The sequence below is a fragment of the Triturus cristatus genome, chromosome 1_1, assembly GCF_964204655.1.
Source record: "Triturus cristatus chromosome 1_1, aTriCri1.1, whole genome shotgun sequence".
In the NCBI taxonomy this organism is placed as follows: domain Eukaryota; kingdom Metazoa; phylum Chordata; class Amphibia; order Caudata; family Salamandridae; genus Triturus; species Triturus cristatus.
This window is the reverse complement of record NC_140579.1, coordinates 47,413,104-47,437,184: the sequence shown is the minus strand read 5'-3', so window position 1 is coordinate 47,437,184 and position 24,081 is coordinate 47,413,104. Positions and strand designations below refer to the sequence as shown.

At 46.3% G+C, this 24,081-nt stretch overlaps 1 protein-coding gene across 8 annotated transcripts in view; it reads right to left on the bottom strand.

Annotated features, from left to right (window-relative positions):
- LOC146869330 (RNA helicase MOV-10-like) overlaps positions 1–24,081 on the bottom strand; it is a 614,726-nt gene that overhangs the window by 106,465 nt on the left and 484,180 nt on the right. The gene's annotated exons all lie outside the window — the stretch shown is intronic.

Genomic DNA, 24,081 nt, shown 5'->3' with positions numbered 1-24,081 from the left:
TACCAGTATTAGCATAAACAAAGAAATTATTTTCACGAAGAAAAGGGTGCAGTACCACAGGCTGTCCCTAGGTGTCCCTGGTCCTGCACCCTTTCCTTCGTGAAAGAAATTTCTTTGCGTACTGCTGGCATACTTTGAAATGGAAAACAACTAATTAGCATCTGCAACGCCAATCGCTCACATTTACACAATGCTTCATTTAGGATTCATCTCCACCGAGGGAGCATGTCTTTCTCTCCACTAATTAACCTCTGGAGTTCCATTATTTTACGATTATTTCCCGTTGTCTGCATGTTGGGATCTCTGATCACACAAGCCATCCATCTGCTCCCTATGTTTGCGGTTTCCTTTTCTTCCCTGGATTATCTAAATGTATTTGATCATAACCGCTAATCCTAAAAAAAAAAATAATGATACGCAAAGAAATTCCTTTCACGAAGAAATGGGCGCAGTACCACAGGTTGTCCCTAGGTGTCCCTGGTCCCGCACCCTTTCCTTCGCCAAAGAAATTTCATTGCGTACTGCTGGCATACTTTGAAATGGAAACCAGCTATTGACATTGCAAATGCTAATTTTTATTTCATTTCAAAGTATGCCACTATTAGCATAAACAAAGAAATTATTTTCACGAAGAAAAGGGTGCAGTACCACAGGCTGTCCCTAGGTGTCCCTGGTCCTGCACCCTTTCCTTCGTGAAAGAAATTTCTTTGCGTACTGCTGGCATACTTTGAAATGGAAAACAACTAATTAGCATCTGCAACGCCAATCGCTCACATTTACACAATGCTTCATTTAGGATTCATCTCCACTGAGGGAGCATGTCTTTCTCTCCGCTAATTAACCTCTGGAGTTCCATTATTTTACGATTATTTCCCGTTGTCTGCATGTTGGGATCTCTGATCACACAAGCCATCCATCTGCTCCCTATGTTTGCGGTTTCCTTTTCCTCCCTGGATTATCTAAACGTATTTGATCATAACCGCTAATCCTAAAAAAAAAAAAAAATAATACGCAAAGAAATTCCTTTCACGAAGAAATGGGCGCAGTACCACAGGCTGTTACTAGGTGTCCCTGGTCCTGCACCCTTCCTTCGTGAAAGAAATATCTTTGTGTATTATGCTACTGCTGGCATAATTTGAAACGGAAACAAGCATTTGCAATGCAAAAGGTCTCGCAATTACCCTAGTTTGAGCAATTGGCATTGTAAATCACAATGCCTTTTATTTATGTTTTGGTTTTTGAAACATAAATGAAACACAAAGCCATTTACAATACCAATAGCTTAAACTTGCATAAATGCGAGACCTATTGCATTGCAAATGCTTGTTTTTTAAACATAATTCCATTTGTCGTGCATACTTTATAAAAGGTCACGGTCATACGATTTTATTTCGCCCGGTATCAAATCAGGAGTTTCCTATCTTTAATGCTCAGTTTTAAATGGCGACTCGTTGTGAAGGACCTTCAATTGTTAGTGTTGTATTGTTAGAGCAATACAGCGAGTAATGAAAAAAGATTTCCCCTCTCCCACCCCAACAGAATATGGGGACATGCTACAGAAGGGATGGGGAGCCTGCGACGCAGTGGCTGCAGAGCCCTGCGTTACCCACCAGGTGTCACCATTGTTTAACTATTCTTTTTCTTATTGTAGAGTAGTTGTGTATGGTGCTTCCAATGGTAATTTCATCGATATATCGCTTACTACCCATGGCGAGGCGTTGACATTAAATGAAAGAGGACTATGCAGTACACCCTGACGATCGATCCTTAAAGAGCTCCAAGGTGGCAGAGAAACCAACAAAAATAAAGTTAACCCCTTCCATCAATGCGAGTAGTTATTGCGGCTCTCCGTTTTGATTTTCCCGTCTTTTACATATATTTTTACATCACATTCATAGTCTGACAGGGGGCCTGGGTTGCCACTAAGCGTTCATCTGTTTTGCTACGCACACCATTCACTCCTCACCGTTCCACTTTAGGCGATTTATATTACGTATACTCACTGTTTTATTTGCATATAGCTCCTCTCACTGACGTTACAAGGTTTCTTAGCACACCCAGTATTGGAAGCTTAGGGCCCTCGCTCAGGTATTAGAGAACGTGTTTGCCAAGAATGACAGTTTAATTGGTGATGCCCGATAGAACTCCAGGCTTCAAGGTTGCGGGAGTCAAATACCACATTCTAGTCTCTTATAAAACAGAATCACATTTATACAAGACTCACCCCAACAGATTTGCAATTCGGGGGGCTTAAGCAAGTGTTTTAATACTGTTAACTCAAGTGCACGTAATTTGTCAATTTCACAAAGCCAAAGGGTAAAGTTAGCCCCTTATTTGCAAGTTGCCCACAGATCTTAACCAGCAAGTAATTGATGCACTGAGCATTTTCACTTTCAATACTGCAGTGTTGCACTCACGGATGTGGAACAGCGTATTTTACGTAGTCCTGCTATAGGGGAGCAGTTACCCCAACAGCGGCAGCTTTTGATCTCAAAATAAGAGCACGGATTCCGCTGTATAAAAATGTTATCCGGTCCTGTAGCCGAGCTGCTGGCAGGCCCGGCCCGGGCATTTTTTCGTTGGAGGGCCATAAAGAAGCATGGGTAAGCCATGAAGGTGAGTGGGTGCAGACCAAAAAAACAACAACGTATTTAATCGATCGTATATATTAGGTATTGGCATCTGTCCGCATTTGACATTTTTAACAAAATAAGTAACCAAAGAGCCTCATACTTTGCTTTCTTTGAAGTGCTTCTGGCTTCGGGGAAGGGAGGCTGCTTGTCACATCTTTAGGCTGCGGACCTTTAAAACTGCAGCCTGCTCCTTCTTGGTCACGTGCAGCAGCAGAGTTGTGTCTGCTGCCATGCAGAGCCCCTTTACAGCTTGTCATGCTTTAAAAAAACGGTGGCAGTTTTTTTATTTGCAAAGCATTGAAGTTTAAACATATGACGCAATAAGCCCGGGATCAGAATTCAGTTTTCAAGATATCCCTGCTGGTCATTTGTGCATCATAGCAGCTAATAAACTCTGCTGACTTGACATCTCTTCTCAGGCCTGACATTAGCCTATGTCAATGGTGTTAATGGTTGAAAAAACAAGAAGGGAGACCCCCAACATTAGGGTGAAAAACACTTGTTTTTCAGTTCTGAATGGCCTTGGGTGGACCAGGGTATTCCTTGGGTGGACCTGGCCCACCTTGCCCACCCTCTAGATCCGGGTCTGGCACTAGGGGGTGGGATGCATGTAGCTGTGGGTCACTGGCATGTGCCCTCTATATCTTTAAATACTGCTCTGTATTGAAGGAAATCGCTAAAAAACCTTGAGTCTTTTTGACTTTTATTGAAATTATGATTTTACCTGACCTACCTGTAATACACAAAAATATATGATGGACAGGGGCAGTGAAAGCCAAAACATTCTTCCTTTCACACACGCACGACACACACACTCTCTTACGCTCCCATATGTCACCCCACCCCTCCACTCATGATCACCAACTGCAAAATTCTCTCGAAACAGGCACAGCCTGAGCGTAAGCCATACATCCGTACGCACACACATGCACACCCCCTCCCCCATGGGCATCAACAGAGCAAGATTCACTCAGGCTCCGCTTCAACATGGAAAGCAGCGAGCTCCTGGCAAGCACACAGGTCCAGGGCAGCCTGGAAAGCAGCGAGCTCCTGGCGCGCACACAGGTCCAGGGCAGCCTGGAAAGCAGCGAGCTCCTGGCGCGCACACAGGTCCAGGGCAGCAAGCTCCTGGCGCGCACACAGTTCCAGGGCAGCAAGGAAAGCAGCGAGCTCCTGGCAAGCACACAGGTCCATGGCAGCAAGGAAAGCAGCGAGCTCCTGGCAAGCACACATAGGTCCAGGGCAGCCTGGAATGCAGCGAGCTCCTGGCGCGCGCATATAGGTCCAGGGCAGCAAGGAAAGCGGCGAGCTCCTGGCAAGCACACAGGTCCATGGCAGCAAGGAAAGCAGCGAGCTCCTGGCAAGCACACAGGTCCATGGCAGCAAGGAAAGCAGCGAGCCCCTGGCAAGCACACAGGTCCAGGGCAGCCTGGAAAGCAGCGAACTCCTGGCGCGCGCGCACACAGGTCCAGGGCAGCAAGGAAAGCAGCGAGCTCCTGGCAAGCACACAGGTCCATGGCAGCAAGGAAAGCAGCGAGCTCCTGGCAAGTACACAGGTCCAGGGCAGCCTGGAAAGCAGCAAGCTCCTGGCGCAAACACACAGGTCCAGGGCAGCAAGGAAAGCGGCGAGCTCCTGGCAAGCACACAGGTCCATGGCAGCAAGGAAAGCAGCGAGCTCCTGGCAAGTACACAGGTCCAGTGCAGCCTGGAAAGCAGCAAGCTCCTGGCGCAAACACACAGGTCCAGGGCAGCAAGGAAAGCGGCGAGCTCCTGGCAAGCACACAGGTCCATGGCAGCAAGGAAAGCAGCGAGCTCCTGGCAAGCACACAGGTCCATGGCAGCAAGGAAAGCAGCGAGCTCCTGGCGTGCACACACAGGTCCAGGGCAGCAAGGAAAGTGGCGAGCTCCTGACAAGCACACAGGTCCATGGCAGCAAGGAAAGCAGCGAGCTCCTGGTGCGCACACACAGGTCCAGGGCAGCAAGGAAAGTGGCGAGCTCCTGGCAAGCACACAGGTCCATGGCAGCGAGGAAAGCAGCAAGCTCCTGGCAAGCACACAGGTCCATGGCAGCAAGGAAAGCAGCGAGCTCCTGGCAAGCACACAGGTCCATGGCAGCAAGGAAAGCAGCGAGCCCCTGGCAAGCACACAGGTCCAGGGCAGCCTGGAAAGCAGCGAGCTCCTGGCGCGCACACAGGTCCAGGGCAGCCTGGAAAGCAGCGAGCTCCTGGCGCGCACACAGGTCCAGGGCAGCAAGGAAAGCAGCGAGCTCCTGGCAAGCACACAGGTCCAGGGCAGCCTGGAAAGCAGCAAACTCCTGGCGCGCGCACACAGGTCCAGGGCAGCAAGGAAAGCAGCGAGCTCCTGGCACGCACACAGGTCCATGGCAGCAAGGAAAGCAGCGAGCTCCTGGCGCGCGCACACAGGTCCAGGGCAGCAAGGAAAGCAGCGAGCTCCTGGCAAGCACACAGGTCCATGGCAGCAAGGAAAGCAGCGAGCTCCTGGCAAGTACACAGGTCCAGGGCAGCCTGGAAAGCAGCAAGCTCCTGGCGCAAACACACAGGTCCAGGGCAGCAAGGAAAGCGGCGAGCTCCTGGCAAGCACACAGGTCCATGGCAGCAAGGAAAGCAGCGAGCTCCTGGCAAGCACACAGGTCCATGGCAGCAAGGAAAGCAGCGAGCTCCTGGCGCGCACACACAGGTCCAGGGCAGCAAGGAAAGTGGCGAGCTCCTGACAAGCACACAGGTCCATGGCAGCAAGGAAAGCAGCGAGCTCCTGGCGCGCACACACAGGTCCAGGGCAGCAAGGAAAGTGGCGAGCTCCTGGCAAGCACACAGGTCCATGGCAGCAAGGAAAGCAGCGAGCTCCTGGCGCGCGCACACAGGTCCATGGCAGCAAAGAAAGCAGCGAGCTCTTGGCAAGCACACAGGTCCATGGCAGCAAGGAAAGCAGCAGGCTCCTGGCACGCACACAGGTCCATGGCAGCAAGGAAAGCAGCGAGCTCCTGGCGCGCACACAGGTCCAGGGCAGCAAGGAAAGCAGCGAGCTCCTGGCGCGCGCACAGGTCCAGGGCAGCAAGGAAAGCGGCGAGCTCCTGGCAAGCACACAGGTCCATGGCAGCAAGGAAACCAGCAAGCTCCTGGCACGCACACAGGTCCATGGCAGCAAGGAAAGCAGCAAGCTCCTGGCGCGCACACAGGTCCAGGGCAGCAAGGAAAGCAGCGAGCTCCTGGCAAGCACACAGGTCCAGGGCAGCAAGGAAAGCAGCGAGCTCCTGGCACGCACACAGGTCCATGGCAGCAAGGAAAGCAGCGAGCTCCTGGCGCGCACACAGGTCCAGGGCAGCAAGGAAAGCAGCGAGCTCCTGGCGCACACACAGGTCCAGGGCAGCAAGGAAAGCAGCGAGCTCCTGGCAAGCACACAGGTCCATGGCAGCAAGGAAAGCAGCGAGCTCCTGGCAAGTACTCAGGTCCAGGGCAGCCTGGAAAGCAGCAAGCTCCTGGCGCGCACACACAGGTCTAGGGCAGCAAGGAAAGCGGCGAGCACCTGGCAAGCACACAGGTCCATGGCAGCAAGGAAAGCAGCGAGCTCCTGGCAAGCACACAGGTCCATGGCAGCAAGGAAAGCAGCGAGCTCCTGGCGCGCACACACAGGTCCAGGGCAGCAAGGAAAGTGGCGAGCTCCTGGCAAGCACACAGGTCCATGGCAGCAAGGACAGCAGCAAGCTCCTGGCACGCACACAGGTCCATGGCAGCAAGGAAAGCAGCAAGCTCCTGGCGCGCACACAGGTCCATGGCAGCAAGGAAAGCAGCGAGCTCCTGGCAAGCACACAGGTCCAGGGCAGCCTGGAACGCAGCAAGCTCCTGGCACGCACACAGGTCCATGGCAGCAAGGAAAGCAGCGAGCTCCTGGCAAGCACACAGGTCCAGGGCAGCAAGGAAAGCAGCGAGCTCCTGGCGCGCACACAGGTCCATGGCAGCAAGGAAAGCAGTGAGCTCCTGGCAAGCACACAGGTCCAGGGCAGCAAGGAAAGCAGCGAGCTCCTGGCAAGCACACAGGTCCAGGGCAGCCTGGAAAGCAGCAAGCTCCTGGCGCGCACACAGGTCCAGGGCAGCAAGGAAAGCAGCGAGCTCCTGGCAAGCACACAGGTCCAGGGCAGCCTGGAAAGCAGCAAGCTCCTGGCGCGCACACAGGTCCATGGCAGCAAGGAAAGCAGCGAGCTCCTGGCACGCACACAGGTCCATGGCAGCAAGGAAAGCAGCGAGCTCCTGGCACGCACACAGGTCCATGGCAGCAAGGAAAGCAGCGAGCTCCTGGCAAGCACACAGGTCCAGGGCAGCAAGGAAAGCAGCGAGCTCCTGGCGCGCACACAGGTCCATGGCAGCAAGGAAAGCAGTGAGCTCCTGGCAAGCACACAGGTCCAGGGCAGCAAGGAAAGCAGCGAGCTCCTGGCAAGCACACAGGTCCAGGGCAGCCTGGAAAGCAGCAAGCTCCTGGCGCGCACACAGGTCCAGGGCAGCAAGGAAAGCAGCGAGCTCCTGGCAAGCACACAGGTCCAGGGCAGCCTGGAAAGCAGCAAGCTCCTGGCACGCACACAGGTCCATGGCAGCAAGGAAAGCAGCAAGCTCCTGGCAAGCACACAGGTCCATGGCAGCAAGGAAAGCAGCGAGCTCCTGGCAAGTACACAGGTCCAGGGCAGCCTGGAAAGCAGCGAGCTCCTGGCAAGCACACAGGTCCAGGGCAGCCTGGAAAGCAGCGATCTCCTGGCGCGCGCACACAGGTCCAGGGCAGCAAGGAAAGCAGCGAGCTCCTGGCAAGCACACAGGTCCATGGCAGCAAGGAAAGCAGCAAGCTCCTGGCACGCACACAGGTCCATGGCAGCAAGGAAAGCAGCAAGCTCCTGGCGCGCACACAGGTCCAGGGCAGCGAGCTCCTGGCAAGCACACAGGTCCAGGGCAGCCTGGAAAGCACCGAGCTCCTGGCGCGCACACAGGTCCAGGGCAGCCTGGAAAGCAGCAAGCTCCTGGCGCGCACACAGGTCCAGCGCAGCAAGGAAAGCAGCGAGCTCCTGGCAAGCACACAGGTCCATGGCAGCAAGGAAAGCAGCGAGCTCCTGGCAAGCACACAGGTCCAGGGAAGCCTGGAAAGCAGCAAGCTCCTGGCGCGCACACAGGTCCAGGGCAGCAAGGAAAGCAGCGAGCTCCTGGCAAGCACACAGGTCCATGGCAGCAAGGAAAGCATCGAGCTCCTGGCAAGCACACAGGTCCATGGCAGCAAGGAAAGCAGCGAGCTCCTGGCAAGCACACAGGTCCAGGGCAGCCTGGAAAGCAGCGAGCTCCTGGCGCGCGCACACAGGTCCAGGGCAGCAAGGAAAGCAGCGAGCTCCTGGCGCGCGCACAGGTCCAGGGCAGCAAGGAAAGCAGCGAGCTCCTGGCAAGCACACAGGTCCAGGGCAGCCTGGAAAGCAGCAAGCTCCTGGCACGCACACAGGTCCATGGCAGCAAGGAAAGCAGCGAGCTCCTGGCAAGCACACAGGTCCAGGGCAGCCTGGAAAGCAGCAAGCTCCTGGCACGCACACAGGTCCATGGCAGCAAGGAAAGCAGCGAGCTCCTGGCAAGCACACAGGTCCATGGCAGGAAGGAAAGCAGCGAGCACCTGGCACGCGCACAGATCTAGGACTTCATGGAAAGCAGAGAGCTGCGCGTGTGCTCGCACACAGGTTCCGGGTAGCATGGAAATAATAAAGGGGCAATGAGACCTTTTCTGTTGGTCCTGGAGCACTCAGGGGATACTGATTGACATAAGCAACTGCACTCAACAAACTCAGCTTTGAAGCATGCATGTTTATTATACATAAAAATAACTGACAGCTAAAATTAGTCGTACCTCTTATTCTTCCTCTCTACCCCAACCTGCACATCCATCCATTAATATGTTCCTAGGTGCAAACTATATAAATCCATTTACGGCCATACATACAAAGTGCTCCTAGAGAGTTCTGGGCTTAGATATAGGACCTAAAGATAATTGTAGCTCTTATGTGGGCCAGTTTTGTCCCGCTCTTTAAGGTAATGAGGACAAAAATCATTCCATCCTTGGCTTATGATCGCAAAATCTTGCTGGGGAGAGATGGCAAGCTCGTAAATAAGCTGGTCACCTGCAGAGATCCTCCTCAGCTGCCCAGATCAAGCTGGAATTTGGCCTTCTCAAATAGCGGGTGGCCAGGGCAGGTGCGTTCCTAAATCTCTGCCACAAAGTTCGGCTTACCAGGAGAGGAAGCTTAGAGGCCCTACTGTGGGACGAAGTTCAATCTGGTGGTCCAAGACAACCCCATTTCAAGTACCTCTGAGGATTGGTGCAGCATCTTCAATGCCAGAGAGCTCTGGGCACTACAACTGAGTCAAAATGCCTTTAAGCAATGCATTAAAAAGCGAGCGCGCTCTCTGTTATATCAGGCTGACATGGATGTCCAAGCAAAGCGCAGGCACGCATGGGCCATCATCAACTCCTACCAACCAAGGCAATTTCAGCCTTATCTGGAGTGCACATACTCAAAGTATAAACAAGCATTTGCAATGCAATAGGTCTCGCATTTACGTGAGCTTGAGTTACTGACATTGTAAATGACAATACTAATAGCTTAAACTCTCGCAAATGCAAAACCTATTGCATTGCAAATGCTTGTTTGCTTTATACTAAAAAATTCTTATTGTCTCTGCTGCGTAGGTATACGTTTTCTATATAAAAAGCTGCCTTTTTCTTTCTTCAGCAACTTAAGGATTATGACACGTTATTGGGTCTGTCGCTTTCCATTTTAGCACAGAGAAAGAGTATGTTATTTTAACAGTTATGCTGTTTATTTAACGATTATGATCCACATTATTGCTTTGGATAAGCTTTGAAATGCACTTTAGCCTAGAGGAAGAGTATGTTCTTTTAATTGATACAATGCTTCTCATTATTTGCACTTAATGTCCAGGCTTTTTTGTTCCCCACACTAGCAGTTTAACAAAATATTGTAATTCCTGATAATGTTGGATTCTAAGCAAGGTTTTATACTGTGGTATGCTTTTAATGTTTAATGTATATTTAATAGTCTTGCATATAGTTATTCTTTTTAAATCATGACATCTTCTGTAATGTACATCTTTTATGATCTACTTGATGAGATCGAATAAACCTTGATTGAATTGAAATCTGTAAATAATGCCAGGTTGAAAGACGCCAGGGGAAAAGTCTATAAGGAAGCGAATTTCTCCTAAAGGGTGAGCGGCGCCAAGAGAGGAAGCTTTAAGTTAGCTCTCCTACAGGCTATTTCTTCCGGACTGTTGTGTTGCTGAAGTGACTGCCTGTCTGCTAGACTGCTGCCTTGCTGCCCAGTTGCCCTCCTGCCTGGGTCAGAGGAATTGGTCCTGTACCTGAACCTAGGACTCCCAGATTGACTCCAAGGGCTAGCCTGCTGACCTCTTGTTCAGAGCTACAAGGACATAACAGGCTCCCAACCACATGAACCAGCACCCAGACCCAGCTGAAATAAGCACCTGACAGACCCAGCTGAAGTAAGCGCCTGACCCCGAAGAGGTGCCCCTCAGGTTGTGGACTCTTGGTATGGCCTCAGTCGGGCATGTTGGTGCCAAAACATTGTTTGCACTGCTAGCCAGTGTGAAGTTTTGTCAATCTGACCCTTTGCACTACAGCGTCCACTGCTCGCAGGGAATGCCACAGCGAACCTCCGGCCCAACCGTTTGTGATAACAAGATCTCCGCAATACAGTGACGACCATCCGGAATGCCAGGCCTGCTCTTTGCGCTAAATCAACAAACATCCATAATGCTTCCCTGCTCTTCCCAGCCCACCCAACTGCAAGTTACCCTTTGAGCTGGACTAAGAGGTAGTCCTTGTATCTAATTTGCGCTCCATCTCAGTTGGCCTGAACTTGTACCTTTCTCCTGGACTCACACGACCAGATAGCCGCAAGTAGCACTTTGGGCTTTTTGGCGCAGTTTTCACTCAAATATTTAAGATTGCATATCTATGGTTCTACAAATTGTATTTTTGTTACTTTAGTCTTGACTTATTTTATTAAATAGTACTTTATTTCTCTAAATTGGCGTGGGATTTTTTGTGCAGTGTTTTCACTTTATTACTATTTAAGCACTGCACAAATACTTAACACATTGCCTCGAAGTTAAGCCTTACTGATCTGTGTCAAACTAGCAGAGAGTTGATCACAGGTTAATTTGGGGTTTCCTTGTGCCTCACTCTGACAAGGATTGTGGTAGCGGCTTAAATAGAGCTTCACCCCCTTCAGACAGTCACCCATTTTCTCACAGTTGGTCAGTCTTTTACTGGCAAAAACACATTTAATATGTGCCTAAAAAGCACAATACTACTTATTTTATTTATCTTAAAAAGAAAATAATAGATGAGGAAAATCCTTCAGTTTCTTGAAACAAAATATTGAATTCTACTTACCAGAGTCTTGGTTACTGCTCAATTTTACTACTACCATAGTCGACATCAGCTTTCCCAAAAGACTGACAAAACATTGGCTGCCTGGTGTCTTGCTCATGTGCTCATGTAAGACTCATCTTAGTAGCAAGACATCAATGAGGCCTTCAAGATCTTTCATCTGACTTCCCCCTACCCACAACATACATCTCCCTTCTAATCCCTGAAGGAATCCAGGATTGCCTATACATTACTGTGCACCATACACAGCCTACTTCAACCATGGACATGGCTAGATCCAGAGAAGGGCCCCGAATTACTTAACTATTGGATTCCTCTAAACAAGCTAGCTGCTTAAGGCGCGGATCTTTGAAACAGCTTCACATTGACAAAACAAACTAATCACTTCCAGTTCTAGAAGCTCATGAAACAAACTAATGAGTGAACTATGACTAAATAATGTAAATGTTTAGCAAACCACTGCTTGAACAGGGGCTTACCAATTTTTCAGATGAGAAAAAACAAGAATATTATATCTGGACAGGCTAGGAAGATTGCTGGGGGTCCATCGACAAAATGAAATTTAACGTGGAATCCTAGCCCCGAGTTAAAGAGAGAACCATATTTTTATATTGAAATATCAGGCTGTGACACAGAGGTGCCAATCATGGAAAAGCAATTAGTCTCCGCATCTGATTCAGTCTGGGCGCTGTAAGCACAAAGACTGCACTGACCCTTTATTTTACATAATCGCTTGCTATGCCCTTGCCCTAATTCCTCATCCCCGTTGTGTCCACCCCAATATTATAGGGGTCCTGCCCTGTAGAAGATCATAGACCCACAAGGAAATGCACATTTGTCAGAGAAAACGAGAAGTAGTAGGTGTCTCTCAGTCTGTCTCTAATGATTTATGCTCTAATAGAGCCTTAACTCAGCATGTGCTATCATAGGATTATGTATTAAGCAGCATTTATCTACAAATCATCTGCATCAGAATGATTAGAAGCAACTCACCAGATAATATGCAGAGTAAGGCACATGTTAGCTACCGTCCTATTTCACCTCACATCCCAAATCTGTTAATCTGGTTCCTTCTTGAAGTATCTAAATATTGTCGTCAAACATCTAACATATATATATAGCTGCATTGATTTCCTCAGCTTAAATTATGCAAAGGTATATAATAAGTATTCACCCACATACTTAAGCCATAACTGAGTCAGCAGTCGGACTTCAGTATCTACCCTCAGCAATCTGTTCATGTGTCTGAAAACACCCTTGCGGCAGTGCCCTAAATACTCTTATCACCAACAACTTTGTATGGAGTGACAAAGGGTCGCTAATGCTCTGAATCCGCTTTGCTACAAATATGTGCAGTCAATGCCCCTTTACGGAAGCATGCAGAAGCTATTACTATTTGTCCCTTCTTTCTTTCAAGATGGAACTTTGCAAGGTCATCTTCCCTTGCAGCTACCATTACTATGCGAGCAGAGAACGTATAGTTTCTTACCTGTCGGTGCAGTTTTGCAGCTTGAAGAATTTTCTGGATTTACTATGCTGTGCATCTAGTGGCTGGGCCCGGAATTGTAGGGTCTCTTTTTTCGTGGTTTTTTTCGTGGCCGGTGGGCGTCAACATACCACCATTTAGTGTCCTTCTGTGCTTCCTCCGGAAGCTCCCACCTTCGGTCGCCATCTTCGGATTTTTTTTTTTTTTTATGTTCGTTCTTGTTTTATTTATTTCTTCCTCTGGTCTCATCTTTCTGGCGGAGGAGGGTGGGTTCGCTAGTGAATCCGTAAAATTCTTCAAGCTGCAAAACTACACCTACAGGTAAGAAACTATACGTTTTGCAGCATGAATCTTTTCTGGATTCACTATGCTGTGCATAGACTTTGTAGCGGTTTTCTAGTCTTGTGGTGGTTGGGTGCAAGCTGAGTGTTGGTTTGTGAAAATACGTTGTAAGACCTATTGTCCTACTTGTGCTTCTTTTTTCTTTTGAATATCCATGCAGTAGTGCTTTGTGAAGGTGTGCACTGTAGACCATGTTGCTAATTGCCCAATTTCTTGAATAGGCGTATTTGCTAAAAAAAAGCTACTGTTGCTCCTTTCTTCCTTGTTGAGTGAGCGTGCAGTGCTCCTTGTAATGTCTGACCTGCCTGGTTGTGGCACAACTGTATGGCTTGTGTAATCCATCTTGCAATGGTATTCTTTGTGATTGGTCTTCCAAGAAAACTGTTGGTGAATGATACAAAGAATTGTTTTGTTTTCCTGTATTCTTTGGTTCTTTCTATTTAGTGCATGACTGCTCTTCTGGTGTCCAGGGCGTGTAATGCCCTTTCTGATTGTGTCTTTTGTTTTGGGAAAAAACTTGGTATTTGTATTGCTTGGATACCACCTTTGGCATAAATTGTGGATCAGCTCTCATGACGATTCGGTCATTATGTATTTGGAAGTAGGGCTCTTGCAGTGTTAGAGCTTGCAATGCACTTACTCTACGTAGTGATGTAATTGCAATTAAAAACGCTGGTTTTAGTGTGAGAATTTGTTGCGTTGCTTTGTGGATTGGTTCGAATGGTGCCTTTATCATTTGAGCTAGTACTACATTGAGATTTCATGCAGGTGGTGGCATCTTTCTTGGAGGTGCTATTCTTTTTACTTCTTCTAGGAATCTTTTGACCACCTGGGATTTGAATAAAACTCTTCCCTGTTTCTCCCCTTGTGTACGCTACGATTGCTGCTTAGTGTACCCTTATAGATGTGTAGCTCAGTTTATTCTGTAGTAAATATGTTAAGTATTTTAGTACTGTTGATTCTCTTGTGATCCTTCTTGAAAGTTTCTTTAAGGCACCATTGAGAGAATCTTTTCCATTTGGCTGTGTAGCACTTCCTTGTTGTAGGTTCTCTCGCTTCTCGGAGTATTGCCATTGTGGTCTCTGGTAGTCTGAGGTGAGCAAATTCTAAGTCCTCAGGAGCCATGCTGCTAGGCTTAGGCTCTCTGGTTCTGGGTGTAGCACCCTTCCGGTTCTGCATGGTTAAGAGGTCCTTTCTGTTGGGGAACTTATGCATTGCCCCTTGAGTCATCTCCATTATCTAGGAGAACCAGGTTTCACCGGCCCACTGAGGAGCTAAGAGTATTAATGTCATGTGGCTGATCCTGCATTCTTTGAGTACCCTGTGTCGCAGTGGTATCGGGGTAAGAGGGTAAGCAAATGTCCCTGACCAGTCTATCCATAGCGCGTTCCCTAGGGACAGTTTGCACGGTTGCCTGGAAGCGAAGTGCTGGCATTGTGGGGTGTTGCAAATAGGTCGATTTGCGGAGTTCCCCATTTTTTGAATATCTTTAGGATTTCAAATGGATTAATTGCCCATTTGTGGGATGCTGATGCTTGCCTGCTCAGCCTGTCTGCTTCTACATTTTCCTTCCCTGGCAGATGTATTGCTAGCAAGTCTATTTTCCTTGGGATTGCCCATCGCCATAGCTCTTGGGCTAAGGTTGATAGTGTTATTGTGTTCTTCCTTTTTTGTTGATGTAAAACATGGTAGTTGTATTGTCCATTTGGATTAACACCCTCTTCCCATAAAGCTCTTTCTGAAAGGCCTTTAAGGCTAGGAACACAGACTTTAACTTCAGGAATTTGATGTGTTTTATTGCATCCTGTTGTGTCCACCATCCCCTTACTCTTAGGTTGTTCATGTGCGATCCCCACCCTAGCTGGGAAGCCTTTGTTGTGATGGTCACGGTTGGAGTTGGTTGTGTGAGAAGTCTCCACTGTGCTATGTTCTTTCTGTTCATCTCTTGATGAACTGTTTGCGTGACAACCACTAGATCCTCCCAACTCCCTGTTGCTTGTGACCATTGCTGTTGAATCCATTCCTGGAATGGTCTCATGTGTAGTCGAATGTTTGGGACTAGATGAATGCATGAAGTCATCATCCCTAGCAGTATGCCCACTGTCTTTACTGTCAGAGCTTGCCCCTTGTGGTATAGATTTGTCTCCTTCAGTATCGCTAATGTTCTCTTCGTGCTTGGAAATACCTTTCCTAGTATTGTGTTGATTTCTGCCCCTAAGAATATTTTTACTTGTTCTAGTTCTATTGACGATTGCTTCCCAGTGTATTGAGAAACAGTGTTGAGCAATGTCTCTATGACTTTCTGTATGTGTTCTTTGCAAAGACTGTACAAGCTTGCTCTTACTAACAAGTCATCTAGGTATGGGTAAACATGAATCCCTTGCCTTCTTAGGTGGGCCGCTACTGCTGCTAGGCATTTTGTGAAGACTCTTGATGCTAATTTCAGTCCAAATGCTAGCACCGTAAATTGGTAGTGTGTTTTGTTGATCTCCTGGAAGAAGTTTCTTATTCTGCCTCCCACTGATGTTATATGTTGGAGGGATTGTTTGATTTTTGGGACACGTTCTTTTGTTATGTTTGTCTGTTGTTGCACCCTCTGAGATTTTATTTCAGTGTGCGTAATTCTTGCAGTGAAGTCACTTGAAGGTGGGTTGCTGTCCCCCTCTTTGTTGTTAGTCTCTTGCTCGAGGGCACCCTTGAAAGGATTGTCTTCAGTGTTGGTATTGCCAACCTTGTTGTTGTTGTTGTTGGCCCTGCTGCTGGCCCTGGCGTCCTCCTTGATAATCTTGTTGAAATGTTTGGTGTAAGGCTACAGGCTGGTGGTTACCTCTGCCTGCTGGTCTCCGTAATGGTGCTCCCCTATGCATGCCTCTGGATTATAGTGCCCCCATGGACCTTGCAGTCTCATTCTCTTTCTTTAATTGATTTAATTTCTCGTCCACAGCTGTTCCGAATAGTTTTTCACCATTGAACACAGTGTTCAATATGTTATTTTGTACCTCTGGTTTGAAACCTGAAATTCTTAGCCAGGCGTGCCTTCTCTCAGTTACCCCGATGATCATCTGTCTGCTAGATGTTTCTTCTGCATCTAGGGCTGATTTTAAACATGTGTTCGCCATGTTCTTCCCTTCTTCCACTAAGTGGCTTGCCCTTCTTTGGAATTGATCTGGCAGATGTTTTAGTAGGTCACTACTTCCTCCCAGTTTTGATATGCATGTCTATTGATTAATGCATTTGAATTTGCGATATGCCACTAAATTGCCGCACTTCGTTCCACCTTTCTCCCCAAGAGATCCATCCTTTTCCTTTCTGTCGTCTGGTGGTGGCCCCACATTAGTGGGTATATTAGCTCTCTTCCTAGCTGTGGAGGTTATCATAGAATCAGCTGGCACTGAACCGCCGATATACATAGGATCCTTTGAGGAATGTTTGTATTTTCTCTCACCCCTTGGTGTTACAGCCGGTTCTTTACAGGCTTCCTTACCCTGGTCCAGCACACTAGGTAGCATGGGAAGGAATTGAGTCCTTGTTTGTGTAGGCAGCAAGGACTCTAGGAGAAAACAGTATTGAGGTTTTTCCTCCTCTAACTGCACTCCATAAGTGTCTGCAGCCTTCTTTATCACCCGATTGTACATCTGTTAAAAAAGTACACTTTGGAGGGATGAATAAAGATCCGCAGTCCATTTGTAGATGAATAAGGTTATTTAATTGAAGATGCAGGTAATACAGCTCAGCCATCCAACTGCCAGCAGGTTCATCTCTCAATCTCTCCCAACATTCCTACAGCCAGCTCATGATGAGTTGGCACTCTAGAACCCCATCACCTCACAGAGATGTCAGAAGTGACAAAACACAAATTATCATATTACAACATATCTCCCTCCTTACATTTTACATTGAATTCACAACAAACAACAGAACGTTATACAAAATAATCCTTCAAATAAGAAGGTGTGCGTGAAACTCTGCTAGGTCTTATTTTCCCTTGAGGAACAGTTTTCTCTGTTGGCAAAACTTGAGAAAAATACACATCATCATTTCTTTTACACAAAGCTACCAGACTCAAATTCCACACTCTGTGATCAGCAGTTCTTATTGCATTATTAAAAACTTTTATCACTTTAATGGGTTTGGAAAATTTAGCACCAGCAACACAAAACCCAGGTTTTTTAATCCTAACCATGTCGCCAACCAACACTTTTGTCACTTTGACAGCGTGTCGCATATCATAGTTTTCTTTACTCTTGAGACACTTAGAATCTTACTTGTCTTTCCAGGAAATAGAATCCTTAATCCCACCATTGGTCGACAGAACTTTGTTCACCCAAGGAGGTTCTAGAAACGTATCAGGATTCCTTCCCCGAAACAAAAGAAAAGGAGACTTCCCAGTTGTAGAATGGGGAGCAAAACGCTATATGCAGACTCTTTTTGATATTTCATCTTTCCAGTCAAGTCCATTTTGCTTGGCTAAAGAGATAGTATCTTTAAGAACTCGATTAAATCTCTCTACAGTGCCATTTGCCTCTGGATGATACAGAGCACACTTCTTATGTACAATACCACAACCACTAAGAAAGTTTTCCATTTCTCCAGAGACTAGTTGGACCCCATTGTCAGTCAAAATTGTCTCAGGAATACCTTCCTTAGCAATGAGCTTCTTTAAGCAAACAATAACACTCTTAGTGTCTATACTCTTTACAACAAATATCTCCGGCCACCTTGAAAACAAATCCATAATTACAATAACAAAAGAGTCCGAACCATCCCCATGAATAGGTCCTAAAATGTCTAAGGCTATATTTTTCCACGGACCACTAGGGCGAGATCTTTTTTCCATGGGCTGAGTTCTAGTCTTAAGGCCTTTTTCGCTTAGGGTACATTGAACACACTCTCGAACTAAATGTTCAACTTGAATGTCTACTCCTGGCCACCAATAACTTGAGCGTATTTTTTCTTTCGTCTTGGAAATACCTAAACGCGCCTCATGAGCTAAATTCAATAATTCTTTTCTTAGGGATGTGGGTGGAACCAATCTGTGACCCCTCAACAATAAACCATCACAATCAGAAAGTTGATCCTTCACCAACCAGAAATCTTTCACTAAAGAACCACCCTGTTCTTTGTGATGCCAACCATTACAAATAAGCTTTAGTACCTCTTGAATGGATGCATCAGCCTTGCAAGCGTCTAGCCACCGTTCGTGAGAAATCACCTCACAATCCACCACACACACAAAATCATGAGGATGACCAAAAGCAACATCCTTCTCAGAGTCAAGTAAATTTGGTTCACCAGACGGAACCAGTCTTGAAAGTGCATCTGCCACAAGATTCTCACTACCTGGAATATATTTGACAACAAAATCAAACCCTTGCAAACCAACAACCCATTTTGAAATTCGCGGCGAAATCGAATCAATGCCTTTGCTAGTTAACACTTCACGCAGTGGTTTGTGATCTGTCTTAACAACGAAAGATGTACCCCACAAATTTTTTTTGAATTTCTTAATAGCCCAGTAAACAGCTAGAGCTTCACGCTCAATGACTGACTATCTGGTTTCAGCCCCTTTCAGACTTCTCGAAATGAACATAATGGTGTTCTCAGGAGCAGTACCTCCTTGATATAAAACTGCACCAAGCCCCTTCAAACTTGCATCGGTGGAAATAATGGACGTTTTGGTGGGATCATAATTTCTAAGATTAGGTGCATTTTGTAGCATAAGTTTCAAGTCACAAAACTCCTTCTCACAAGAATCATCCCAACAAAATTTCTCTCCCTTTTTTAGAAGGTTCCTTATGTTATATGTAACTTCTGCAAAATTCTTTATGAATTTATTGTAGTATTCAGCCATGCCAAGAAAGCGCATTAATTCTTCCTTAGATGTGGGAGCCATCAGATCTTTAATAGTGTTTACCAGATCAGCTTTTGGAACTACTCCATCAGCACTTATGGTATGTCCCAAGTAGTCAATTTTATCCAAGCCAAATTTACACTTTTCCCGCTTAATAGTCAGATTGTGAGCAGTAAGTCTACCAAGCACTTGCCTCACTCTTTTCCCATGCTCCAACACATCGGATCCGTACACCAATATATCATCTTGATATACACAAATTCCCGGACATCAACCAAAACCTTCTCCATGACTCGTTGAAACACTGAAGCGGCAGAAACCAGGCCAAATGGAAGCCTTATAAATCTGAACGTCCCAAAAGGCGTAACAAACGCAGTCAAATCTCTAGAAGATTCGTCAAGTAGTATTTGATGATATGCGGACGTCAGATCAATTGTACTAAAGATTTTCGCTCCTGCCACCATGCTCAACAGCTCAGAAATGTTTGGAAGGGGATATTTGTCTACCAGTACACACTTGTTAAGCTGTCTAAGGTCCACACACAACCTCAGAGACCCATCCGGTTTTCTAGCAGCTACCACTGGAGCCAACCAAGATGTCCCTTCAACTTCTTCAATGATCCCCTGAGATTTAAGTTTGTCAATCTCTTTGAGCATATCTTCTTTGACTGTAAAAGGAACATTCCGCACCTTGCTAGAAACCGGAACCGATCCCGAGGCCAACTTTATTCTATGGCAGTAGCCCTTAAGGCAACCCAACCTTTCTCCAAAAACCAGGGGAAATTCTGCCATAAGTTGTGACTGTAAGGATGTGTTGTCTATTGACTTGATGACATTCCTCTCTTTGATAATGATGGGAGGTATACTATTGGGATCTAACATGACACCCAGGTCTTTTTGGTGCCACCAGCTAATAATACTATCCCCCTTTTTAGAAACATAGATCTTCCCGGAGGTGAAACGATCCTCAAATTCAATTAATCCCACAAAGTACCCTTTCAATTCAATGGGATCACCACCATATGCGGTGGGACGAATGTCAGGTTTTAGGAGTTTTACTTTGGAGCTCAAATTGTCATTAATGAATTTACTAGAAACAATAGTAATCTTTGCACCTGAATCAAATAACACTTTTGTTCTATGACCTTCTACTAGTATAAAATCCAAGGGTCCATCACTTCCAACCTGAACTATAATTTGTCCACATTCAAAATCATGTAGATCTGTTGTATTTTCTTGAGAAACTTCATTTATTGCGCTTCTAGAAGCCTTGATTCTACATGCACTCACCATGTGTCCCTTTTTTTTTTACAAAAAGAACATATAGTATTTAGGGCAGGACAAGATTTATCATTCACCCAGTGAGTTGTGCTGTTACACCTGTAACACTTACCACTCTTTTTGAATTGAGCTGGAGACTTAGTACTTAACTTGTCCTTAGTCAGGGATTTCACTAAGGAATCAGTAGGTTTGTGGGACACATTAGTATTAACCACTGTAACATCAGAAACTACTTTGTCAAGATCTTTTTTTATTTCCTTAACACACGCTAGTGAGTGTTCTATCCTTTTAGCTATTACTAAGACCTCATCAAGAGATGGTTCGTCTTTTAGCCAAAGTTCATCTCTCACTTTTTCAGAGATGCAACCAAGCATAAATTGATCTCTTATCCTTTCTTCAATCAGGATATCAAATTTGCAAGTGGAGGCTAAACGTCTGAGATCTGTTACATAATTTTCTATACTCTCACCTTCTTTCTGCATCCGCCTTCCAAAGTGATAGCGTTCCAAAATAGTACTAACTTTAGGTAGGTAATTCGCGTCAAGCTTATATATACAATGTTCAAATTCATTCAAACCCGCTGCAGCACTGCTTGGAACATCAGGAAGATGATCGAAGACATCTTGACCCTCAGATCCAAGACAGTGCATTAGCAGAGCCGTTTTCCTCTCAACACTGAGAGAGGTACCGCATACCCGAGCCAAATACCTTCTTCCACTTAGACCATTTAATAGGTGGATCACCTGGAGATTGTAAGAAAAACGGTGCAGCCGTAACATTTTGCATGACTCAGAAGATTTGAGATTAAAATTATTAAGATTTCCTTTTCTTCTTAACTTATACAGCCACTCAAACTTTACCAAATGCTAATGCCATACGTACCAATTAAGCTAGTCTTAGTATGAACATAGGAACAAGTTGTACAGACATTTTATTAATCAAACTTAATTTAAAAATTTCGTGTCAAGCTGCGTGTGTCAGCGATGTTAATTAGAGGACACACAGCATAAGCGGGAATTGTACTCGACACAACACTCTGCGTGGTAATGACTGCTCGTGTCAGCGTCGTGCGTCACAAAACACACAGAATGACTGTAGGTAAATAATTGTAGTGGTGATGAGGATCAAATGTTGTTAGCTGTGCGTGTCAGCACTGCATAATCACGCACATGTTGAATAAGTGATGTATACCTCAGTGGTAACGTTCAACAATCCTAGAAGCTGTGCGTGTCAGCGTAATTTGGCAAAATGACACGCAGTACCAATATAATTGCACTTACTGGTAGATAGCTGTGCGTATCAGCGTTGTACTACAAATGTCAGAAAGACGTTCCCACGATGTGGTCTACGAGTCCGCTATGCAATGAGCACGTTATAACAATATTTGAAACTTTTCTCAGAAGCTGTGCGTGTCAGCGTAATTTGGCAAAATGACACGCCGTAGAAATATAAATTGCACTTACTGGTAGATAGCTGTGCGTGTCAGCGTTGTACTGCAAATGTTGAAGAAACGTTCCCACAATGCGGTCTACGAGTCAGCTATGCAACAAACAGGTTATAGTCGTCCGCTTCAGGCTTGTCGTTGTCAGGGAAACCAACGTGAGCGAAGGTGCGTCCTAGGCTGAGAGGCGTTGCACAGCTACGTGAAGTGCGCTTCTGGTTTGCCGTTGCCAAGGAACATGTTCAGAAGGAGACGCTGCTTACGCTCTGACGTTTGATGAAACGTGAGATGCGTTCCAAGACTGCTGCGGGTTCTATGAGTGACGCTGCTGTTGACAATGGCGATTCACCCGGATGCAGAACACGTCAGAAGAATGTTGCACGAGTACTGGAACTGCGCTTGAGAGAGAGCGCGAGCAAGAAAACTGCAAGTCTAATTTAAATCATTTTGACATAACCGGCAAATATTGAGATGTTCCATCCACCATAAGTTAAAAAAAAATAATCATTTGTTCCCACACCGTATCTTCCTGAACGAAAATTCTGTCCCACGTAGAAACACTTGCTTGTAATTTTGATAAAAAACAGATAGCAGTGAAATCGGTTAGTGTTTAAAACGTAGGCGTTACGGTGGGTTACAAGATATCTGATGTGGACTGTTGATATTGCCAGACGAAGTGGGTCGGTCACCAATAATAAGCACTTTGATTACAATAAAAATCTTACTTGAATGTTCAGCAATGTAATGAGGATGAGATCCGTTTCTTGATCGTTAAAGATTCATGCTGTTGTCTGGAGTTGAGCTGTTGAATCCCATCCTCGTCGCCAGTGTTAAAAAAGTACACTTTGGAGGGATGAATAAAGATCCGCAGTCCATTTGTAGATGAATAAGGTTATTTAATTGAAGATGCAGGTAATACAGCTCGGCCATCCAACTGCCAGCAGGTTCATCTCTCAATCTCTCCCAACATTCCTACAGCCAGCTCATGATGAGTTGGCACTCTAGAACCCCATCACCTCACAGAGATGTCAGAAGTGACATAACACAAATTAGCATATTACAACAACATCCCAATGTCATCTGGTGGTCAGGGCCTCGAGGGGTACGAGTCCAACCCTTCTTCTGGTGATTCGGCGTCAAGATCTTGCCACTGCATGTCTTGCGCCTCCGAGGTCGCCGAACCGTGATATGTTCGGTCCTCTTCCTCTACTTTGGCTTTGAAGTAGTAATCTTCTTCCTCGACCGGTTCTGGCGTCGTCAGAAGATCTAGTTCTTGGACGTCTTTCACCTTCGGTCGAAATTTTCAGCGGAATTTTGAATTGTTTCATTTTCTCGTCGAAATCCTTCTTGCGTTGCAAGATACTCGCCATTTCGGCTTCAAGCCTTTTTTTTTTTCTTTTACAACTCAGACGCATGTGTTTCGGCGTCGAGATTTTCTGCCTTTCTTTTGTAGCTTGTCTACGTTGAAGCTTGTTTAACCCTTTCTTTTTTCGATGTTGAATAGTCCTTTTTGTGACTACTCTTCCGACAACTGTTTTTTCTAGGGTCTTCGTGTCTGGGAGTCCTTGTCAAAGGAACCGACAGACTGTTTGTCCTTGGACGCACTTGCAGTCATCAAATGTTTCAACGCCAAGGCTCCCTTCGAGGACTTGGAGTCACTCTTTCATGGATCGGCTGACTGTTTGGGGGTCGATGCTTCTCTTACCTCCTTTGGAGTTTTCTTTTCGACCGACGACTGGGACGTGCGCGTCCTCTTCGCCGCCAGGCCCTTCGGCGACGTTGTCCTCTTCTTCACTGGAGAGGACCAGGTCTCGAAGCGACGCAAGTGGTCCTTGACCCTGCATGTTGTAATTTGCTTTTCTGTGCCTCTCTCTCACCCTTAAAGTATTCGGGGTGAATGCCGAGCTTGCGTCGCAATCTTCGCTTCGGTGGTCCAGCGGCAGGTAAAGGTTACAGACCGAATGCTGATTCTTCAGTGTGTACTTGTGGTGACTATTGTTGCAGAACTTGAATGGTGTCTTGTCCATTACCGTGCACAGGGAGCCCCCAGTATGCACATTCTCCGTAGGACGTCGAAGCTTTGGTCTTTTTTCTCTTTGCTCTGTCCCGGTTCACTGACTCGAAGGCCAGTATGTCGATAAAGTTATTTTCTTGCTGTTTTTGTTATTTTTCGTAGATTCTTCTCTCCAAACTTCTGGAGCTCCTTCCGTATCGATCCAGACCCAACGGCAGAAAAAAAGAATCTGAAGATGGCGACCAAAGGGGGCTTCCGGAGGAAGCACGTTGATGTCACTGAAGGCCACCAAATAGTGGTATGTCTACACCCATCAGTCACAAAAAAAAAAAAGACTACAATTCCGGACTCAACCACTAGATGGCGGAATAATGCACAGCATAGTGGATCCAGAAAAGATTCACGCTGCAACACTGGAAAGTTCCCTTCTCTGCCATAATCATTTGAATGGTGTCAGAACATGTGGAGTTTCTACACTGAAAACATGCATGTATCTGTTAGCATTACCTTTCAAATTGTTTTCCTTTAAAGGCTCTATTCCGGTTATATGTATTCTGTAATATTA